The 9,653-nt window shown below is 32.7% G+C and overlaps 1 protein-coding gene across 1 annotated transcript in view; it reads right to left on the minus strand.

Annotated features, from left to right (window-relative positions):
• Nucleotides 1–396, minus strand: part of LOC106881475 (uncharacterized) — a 19,731-nt gene extending 19,335 nt beyond the window's left edge. Inside the window, exon 1 of the mRNA XM_052973359.1 lies at nt 270–396. The gene's annotated coding sequence lies outside the window, so the exon portion shown is untranslated. The remainder of the gene's footprint in view (nt 1–269) is intronic.
• Between the last annotated feature and the right edge of the window lie 9,257 nt (nt 397–9,653).

Genomic DNA, 9,653 nt, shown 5'->3' on the forward strand with positions numbered 1-9,653 from the left:
CTCTCTATCTCTCTCTCTCTCTCTATCTCTCTCTCTCTCTCTCTATCTATCTATTTCTGTATCAGTGGGTATATATAGGTAAAACAACATAAATATCAAGAGAGGATAATTGGCAAACAGCTGGACAAGTTGTGATGTAATAACAGAACGATAAGAGCAATGGATAAACGTAATGGCATGCGACAAAAACAAATAATAATTAACGTAAAAAGCAGTGCACAGGTAACTGTACGCCGACTAAAAGAACAAGAAATGTAAAATAGACTTACGTTTCAGTGGAAACTCTTAGCAATGTAACGAGCAAAACTGAAGCTAGAAACAAACACGCAAAGGAAACGAACTTTACGTCTTTAAGTGAAGGCAATAAACGGAGTAGTTAGAGGGAGGCGTATAAGCTTATGAAGTATTAAGAGTAAATGAAGTTGTTTGTAACAGTATGTTTAAAACTTAGATTTATGGGATAGGACTTCCATAATGACTCAGTTTAAACTTTAAAATCTAAATATCGGTGCTTAGTCCTAATTTTTTAAAAAGTCTAAAGAAATGTTTCCTATGCATTTCTAATATGATATCATTTCTAACACTCGTAATAATACATCGGGATTTATAAATAAAAGTAGAAAATATCGCAAATCAGCTAGAACATCGAAATTAACATTAAAATTAGAAAGAGAATGAAAGTAAAATATGTATGAATATTGCTGTACGCTCTTACCATAATTTTAAATTCAACAAAAACAACCTATTTTAATTAATTAAACCAATAAGTATTTATCGTTTAATCACTCTGCAAAAAAAGCATTGATAAATACAATTTTGACAAATATTTCATTAATTTGTGGTTGAGAGTCAAATGTCTAAGATACTTCTCGCATTGTGTGTTTGAATTCAAAATTATGAAACTGTTATAACTAATATAAATTATCGAAATGAGAATAACTCTGCTGAAACCAAAACTAGAAGAAATTAAAGAAAATATACAAGTTAAGCACATATTCTATGATATATATATATATATCGAAATACGCTTATGCAACTGATTGAAATTTGAGATAATTTTCTATCCCTCTTATAGCGATTACAAAAAAAAAAAAAAAAAAAAAAAAACTGTGAAATTTCATAAATCCGTCGAATGTAAATAATATAAATAATGTACATAATTCCTCATCTCTTAAATATAGAACTGTATATCGGGGCATTCATTTTCTATTAAATTTCCTCGTGTTCCAAATGTAAAACGATTATATCTCAGTTATATCTTCCATATATAAACATAGAATTCTTTCCGTACTTACAAGTTAGCATGGCCGATATTTGTTGTATACGTATAAGACAAATTGGTCGTTCTTGTATTTTCAAGCAGCTTTGTCGGTTAAAACTGTATGACGAAGATTACACTAGAATTACACTAGAAATGCGAGCTTGGTTATTTATTTACCTCTGTACCGAGGGCAGGATGCATATTCTCGAACACAGAGCATATCTAGATATTACAACTTATAATAATTGAAAATGAGTTTATTTCTCTGCTCGGTAGTTGTTTCTTTAATCTATTTTTTTAAATTTAGCTATTCTTTATTTGAATTATAAGTTTCCTTTTACATTGTAGATTAATCAGAAATGGTTCTATTAAGCAATCCAATTAGTCTTAATTGAATGTTTAGTTGTTTTTTTTTTCTTTGATTAGACAATCAATATGTAAATTGCAGTTTTGCTATGGCTGCATGCAATAATCGATTGATACATTTCTGTGCTCTCAACGTGGCCCCTTTGTATCTGCTTATCTTCTATTTCTCTCTCAGTGACAGTCTCTTTATCTTTCTTTATCGATTATATTCTCACAGGCGTTAACAATATATGCCTGTAGCAGTACGCACACACGCACACACACACACACCCATACACACACGCACACACACGCACACGCATGCATACACACATACGCAGACAAACACACACACGTATATAATATATATATATATATATATATATATATATATATATATATATATATATATATATATATGTATATATATATATATATCAGCGTATTTAAACTTTTGAATTTTATTTTAAAAAGTTACTATAATATATTTAATTGAATACATATTAATCTATTACTTGAATTTTCTATATACTACCATTGTAATATGGAATTCTTAGAACCTTATAATATTTCCTTATGAACAGCATATATTTAATTTTATGATCTACGCAGTAACAATATATTTGCAAGCAGACATTGGAATTAGTAAAATATTATTTAGTAATAACATTGGCAAAGTTCTTAAATAAGTAACTAGGTAACAAAATATTATACACAATTGATAGCGATCAAAAATAAAAATAAAAACACAACAGTGCGCCTGTAAAACGATAAATCATTTGCATATGCTTCCGGTGGATAGGGTGAAATTTATGACATGCAAATATTTCCTAAACAGAATAGTTTCCACGATATAAATATAGTGGTTTCCGACGTTAATGGAAGCTTTGCTATTTACGAAACAGTTGTGTACTTCAAACGAACTGAGTGATCAGAAATATAAATTGCATTTCTGTAATTACCAGGCATTGAAATCGTTCACAAACTAATATGTCAGATGGTTTCCCCCTTAGCTAGTTCTCTGTAATCAACTCCAAAGGGATCACAGTTAATAAATATGCTATGCCATCGCCTTATTATGGAATTTAGGTATTTAATAAAGTAAAAAGTAAAATCCCGCTAACGAAACGCATGTACATATATACATATATATATATATAAGAGTAGAAAACCTTAAGATTCGAAACTGGTGCCCGTCCATAGACGTAATAGACATGTTTACTATTTGGTCCATTTTTGTATTATTCCTAAATGCCAGTGAATAAAATGGAATTGTAATCGGAATTGAGTAGATATCTGAGATGGAATTTTCACTCAACTACCTTCGAGTTATGGCACTGAGTTTATGTAAACAGACTGATGACCTTGTTTCGATAAAATAATTCGCCGTAACACAGAATATATGAACTATGATGGCAAATGCAAATTTCACTGCACATCAGAGAAACGAAATGGGCAGACAGATGTCTAACCATAATCGATTCCAAAACAAAAAAATTAAGATAACATTTTGACGAGAGTAAATAATTTTAATCTGTTGACTTCTTTGTTTTGATTCCATTTCATTTACGACTATTTGAATTATAAATAGCATTCGGATATTCAAAGCATCTTTTGTGATATTCGTATCAAAGTGTAATAAACATTAATTCATTCATGCAATAGCATTTTAATTTTTTCCATTTTTTTTTGTTGATTCATTCCATTTCAGCCGTCACTGGTGCTTTTAATATCTAACGAAACACAACGCAATCGTTAAATTATAGCTAGACAATTTTCCCGTATTGTGATTATACGGGCAATTTATCGAAATTAATCAGTCTAGTGGAATTGTTAGGAGATTGATCACTAACACACAACAAACATGCAAGATTCATTTTAAAAGCTAGAAAGTGTTATGGGGGTTCAGTTTACACAATAAATACACCAATTAACAAACAAGATAACGAAAAAAGCCAATGGACAACTGATTGCAGAAAGAATTTTATAAAAATGAAAATTACACAAACAGAATAAATCAATTCATCATTTGAAAAATATTAGCCGTTAATAATGATGGCTTATGTCCCCAAATTAGTCACGTCCATAATAGTTTGTATTTTAGTTTCTTGGAATAAAAATCGAATTAAAATAGCCTGCATAATGGTACACAACCCTATTAAAACATGGACGATTACTGACAAGAAAAATTACCGCAAATGAAAGCCGTCAAAACCTTTGGTACAACATCTGAATTATAATCACGGTTTCTTGAAAAAATACTATCATATATTACTGTTAGGAGCTGGGAGACAGTGATGGACAACAGTTTGCATTCTATCATTCAATGCATTATGCTAAGCATTATTTCAACAATTACTGGCTTCCTGGCTTGGGTGAGAAGTTTTATTTTCGTCTTCGGAAATTCATATACTATTCCATACAGCAAAGGTATGTGCTTTATAATTAGATTTCGTAAGTTGAACAAAATAAGTATGTGGAAACTGATAAGATACTATTCGTTGAGAAATTCATCTAATCACACACGCGCGCGCTGAGAGATAGATATAGATATATAGACAGATACATACATACTTCAAGAACCACACACAAATCAGGATTAAACAAATGAAAAAGAAATTGTAGAAAGAAAAGACAATATTTATTAAATTTACTGCTCAAAAATACCTTCGAAGTATTAGTTGGGGTAATGAAATATCAATGGAAAGTGAAGTGGGTACAAACTCTAGAAAATGGAAGAATAGAGACTGAAGTCGTTTGCCAGTAACGCTGGATCCTAATTCTCGTAAAGAAAATGGTTTTGATTTATACAGAACACAGGCAGTGAACCGGCAAAACCGGTCAGCATTGTAAGCGAAATACTTAGCGGTATTCTAACCGTCTCATGCTTTGAGTTCAAATTTCGATGAGGTCGACTTTCATCCTTTCGGGCTCGATAAAGTAAGTAACAATTAAGCAATGGAGTTGATGTAATCCGCACACCCCGTTCTCCAAATTGTCTGCCTTGAGCCAAAATGTGAAAACAATATGTTCAAAATAAAACTGATACGGCATATAACGTTTCTTTCTTTATCTCAGTTTTCAAAATACATGTTACTGGTAACTCGGTGATAGTTCTATAAAAAAATATTTTGTGATGCAAATTAACAAACTCCATAAATGTTGTCTATGCCTTTTCTGTTTAGATAAAGGGCAAAGTTCACCTCAGCGGGAATTAAACTCGGAGCATTACATTAAAGTGTAAGAATGAATGTCACAAAGTAATTTTTCCGACGATCTGATAATTCTGCCATTTCAATACACTTAATGGTTTCTTATGCAAATACAAAGCCAACAATTTTGTGGTAAGAGATTTAGTCTACTCCATTACTTCGAAGACTTTATTATAGTTTTTTTTACTGTCCTGGAGGGATTTAACCCTCGGCATACTGGAACTCACAACAGAACAACCATTTTCCTAATCCACAAGTATGATGATGATGGTGATGATTCGACGATAATGCTGATTTGATGATGCTAACAATAGCAGCAACGATGATAGTAGTAGTAGTAGTAGTAGTAGTAGCAGTAGTAGTAGTAGTAGTAGTAGTAGTAGTAGTAATAGAGGTGGTGAGTGCCAGCATAAAAACTACACTAAATGTCCGTATGTTCAGATATCACTGTAAACTGGAGAGGCAAGAGGTCAGCTATCTTTATCAAAATTCTGAAGATATGGTCACCCGCTTCAGGGTTTGGTAAATAAGATTAATAAATATTCCGAAGAAAAATCAATAAATGTTGCCATGTACTTTCGATAAACGGATTCGCTTCTAATAGTAATTGTATAACATAAAGTGTGAGTCCCAGGTTTAACTGCAAAACTATAAATATGAAATATCTGATAAAATGTATTGAAGGCAGATGTAGGAACCCCATAATATCTTACATATGGTAAACCGCACGCAGCCAAGCTGCGGAGGCCCTGAAAAGAATACAGAGATGGAATACCTACATTCGTACTCTGTTGGCCTGCTAGTAACAAACATGAGGCCATACTGTATAACATAGAAATACAATTGTATCGAACACCCACATAACGCAACATTCATAGAGAGACAGGATTCCATACATATAAATCAACCAAGATTTTACAGAAAAAATACGTAAATATGGCACCACCACAGTGGAGTGTAAGGATGTATATGCATGCAGAAGAACTGTACACATGCAAGAGTAAATAAAGAAATTTATAAAATTCTTCAGATATAAAGGAGACGAATGAGAATAGTGATGAAAAGACTGACTGAATGACTGATCTAAACTTTGACTAGTCAACTAGTATATAGGAACTACTTAACTAACAGTAAAAAGAAATGAAGACCTCTATGTATATTTCTTTATTGCCCACCGGGGGATAAACACAGAGGGGACAAACAAAGGGATTAAGTCGATTACATTGACCCCAGTGCATGACTGGTACTTATTTAATCGACCGCGAAAGGATGAAAGACAAAGTCAACCTCGGTGGAATTTGAATTCAAAACGTAACGGCAGACGAAATACCGCTGCGCATTTCGCCCGGTGTGCTAACGATTCAGCCAGCTTGTCGACTGTATGTGCTTTTCCACACTCCCAAGTTACAACAACGTGTCTGTGTGTGTGTGAGTGATTTTGTGTGTGTGTTTGTCAGTGTGTAAGTGTGCCTGTGTGTGCATGTCTGTGTACTTCGCTTCAAGAAGGTAAATAATGTGAGACATGCATCAGAGAGTGGACCCGACCTCTTACGACCATAGGAGACTTAAATATTAAACGATCTTTTGGAATAAACCTGATCAATACAAAACTAAATAGCACCAGAGAAAGGAGTAACTGTTGGGTGTTGACTTCACCAAAGATACAATTTGCATGATAGATAAATTGATAAGTGTACTTTAACATACTTAAAGAAGAAAGAAAGCTAAGATAAATACATACATACACACATACATACATACATACATACATACATACATACATACATACATACATACATACATACATATGTGCGTATGAGCGTGTGTTGCAATTAATTAAAATTTTACTTTTTTCTTCACCTTATGCACTCCTGTCGTAAAATAGAAAATATACATTGGATAATGTAAACCGAGTTACACTTTATTAAAAAAGGTGGAATTTATTTGATCTTTGTTCCTTGTGATCAGGGTTGACCTGCAGCTAACCAATATCAAAATATCAATACACATGAGGTGCTTAACATTGATATTATCCATATATGCTGTTTATTATGTATATGTATGCGTGTTTGGAAGCATTTTGCAAACTACATTTTTATAATATCTTTAGGGAATTTCGAATAATTATATTCAGTTAATTATATTATAATGCTTGCTACTATTTATTCTATATTAAATATTGTTATCGTTACTGCGTTTATAGCTAAATTTTCGCTTTGATTAATTATTGTTCGTTGAAACAGAGTAGGATATAATATGAAAAAAAATACATGTAAAACATTAATAATATAAATTTAATTAGAAACACCAACTTAATGGTCATTACACTCCAGGAACAAAGACAATTTCTATCTGTTATTACAATGCAATTATTCTGAATTTTCATTTTACTTCGGAATGTATCGTTTATGGTCGTTAAATTCCACTTAAAAGTTCCTGCTTTCCGATAATTGCCCGTAAGGATTTGTTTAATGAGTTATTTCAGCAATATATTCTTTGCAAAAATATTTTCTTTACTGTCGTCATCCATCATTTATTGTCAAAGCAAAATAATTTATTGAACACTCCGCAATCATATATTACTATTCCCTTCTTGCTTTTAATCGATTAACAAGGACAAATTCCTGAAGAATATTTAACCATCAACCACTCCAGTTCAGCATCGTTTTAACTTTATGAGACTCGATTATATTTATATATTACAGGACCCTTACTTAAAATATTAATATGTATGTAGCAATCTGCAAAGATAATACTTTGTAAAGATTTATTTCCTATTTAAGGATTTTGTAAACGCATCATTATTTTACAAATACAGCTCAGAGCATGACTTCTAAATGCTTTTTAAATAATCTTCAAAATATTGTATATGTTGTTTTAAATACAACATTCACTTCAATTATACTATTAACCGAATCCCCACTATGTTCAGTTAAGCTTGTAGAGAATATCAAGCGTTTAAAACAGAATTAAATGCGGTGACAGATTTCTGTTACTGAGGCTATATATTTCAATTGTATCGTTTCATTTGTCATTGAAATATGACTAAAATGCTGCCTACAAGATGTCCTCACTGCCGTCGATATATTCATATTTATATCCATAACATTTTACATGCTTCAAAGCACCATTAAACTGTCTACCATAACTGCGATTATAATTTAGGTCAAACTGCCGACAGTGGTGCTTGAGTTATATATTGCATCATTATCCCTATAATGTGAAACTAAAAACCGAGTACTACTGTGCATATGCTTGACGGTATGCATTGTGTGTGAAAGTACTTTCGATTTAGTAAAAGTATACGTAACAAATGATTTGTAGTTTTCATAGGTGAGTGCGAAATACATGCGTTCAAGAAGTAGAAATGCATTATTAACCATCAGAACGAGAACTCTCCAAACATGTTGTGACATTTTGTAAAAGGAACGCAGAACTGACAGTTCCAATCCAGATAACACGTAACGATATACATCACTGGGAATATTATGAGTGTGTACATGTGTGTATATGTGCGCGAGTGCATGCGTGTGTGCGTGTTTGCGTGTGCGCCCATGTGTGCATATAGTTATATCTATCAATTATGATAGACGCTCCTGTCGTTTACAGCAAACGAAAATTCTCTCCCTATTGCGATAGGATATTTGAGCCACACATATAAAATGATGCCACATAAATACACTTGAGTACGTTTGGGATTATGTGTGAATGTGTATATGAAAGGATTAAAATTTGTCGTAACCAAATATATATATATATTTTATGAGAGAGAGAGAGAGAGAGAGAGAGAGAAAGGCAGAGATACAGAGAGTGAGACAGAGAGACAGAGAGAGAGAGAGAGAGAGAAAGAGAGAATTATAAGTGAGGGATTATCAAGCTGAGAAAAATGCTTGATAAGCTTTCTGATAGTATATCAGGCTAACAATATTGTTTACAATAGAACAGAATTCCACGTGTTCTTGTGACAGTGTCAGAGGTTCACCAACAGTGTATATTTTAAAATCATGGTTGTCTTCCAGTTATACTGGAGTTATAGAGGACAAGGCATAAATAATAGTCATTACATATTTTTCGTTATTGTAGTAAATTTGACTTACAGCTGTTTAAAGTTGTCATTATAAGGCTGGTATTGATAGGTTAACTCAATTGGCCCATTGATCGGTTGAGACAAATTGAACGACCTGGAAAATTAATGATACTTTCGTCAGAGATTACCCGTAACCCGTTAGGTCATCAATAATTCAAGGTACCCGACAAACCACGTATCTCGGGAACCCATGGTCCGATTTACGCGAAACACGTCGTATTGTGTTTGCAACCCTATTTTAGGGGTACTTTACTTTCAGAGTATTTCCCATTATGCACTGGTTTGACTGCATTAATTTACAGACAAGCTTGCAAGCAAGGAAGAACGCCAAGAAAATTATCCAGATGTTCACGGTGAAGAGAAATAAATCCAGGTTTCACTGCTTATATTTATGGAAAGAACCCCACCCACCCCCAAAAAACGCGTATCTCGGGAATATGCGATCCTATTTACGCGAAACTTGTTTTATTCAGTCTGTATTCATATTTCAGGGGTTCTTAAATTCAGAGTATTTTCCCATTATGCACCGGTTTGGTTGTATTAAATTACAGACAAGCACGCAAGCAACAAAGCACGCAATCAAGTAATCACAGTCTTTTAATATTATATAGATGAACTATTTGCATGTTAAATATATGAAATAATCGACATAACTACGGATGCATAAAGGCATCTGTGCATATATCTGTTTGGTTATTCCCATGTGTGTGAATGCATATATATATATATATATATATATATATATATA

This window comes from Octopus bimaculoides, chromosome 15 (assembly GCF_001194135.2).
Source record: "Octopus bimaculoides isolate UCB-OBI-ISO-001 chromosome 15, ASM119413v2, whole genome shotgun sequence".
In the NCBI taxonomy this organism is placed as follows: domain Eukaryota; kingdom Metazoa; phylum Mollusca; class Cephalopoda; order Octopoda; family Octopodidae; genus Octopus; species Octopus bimaculoides.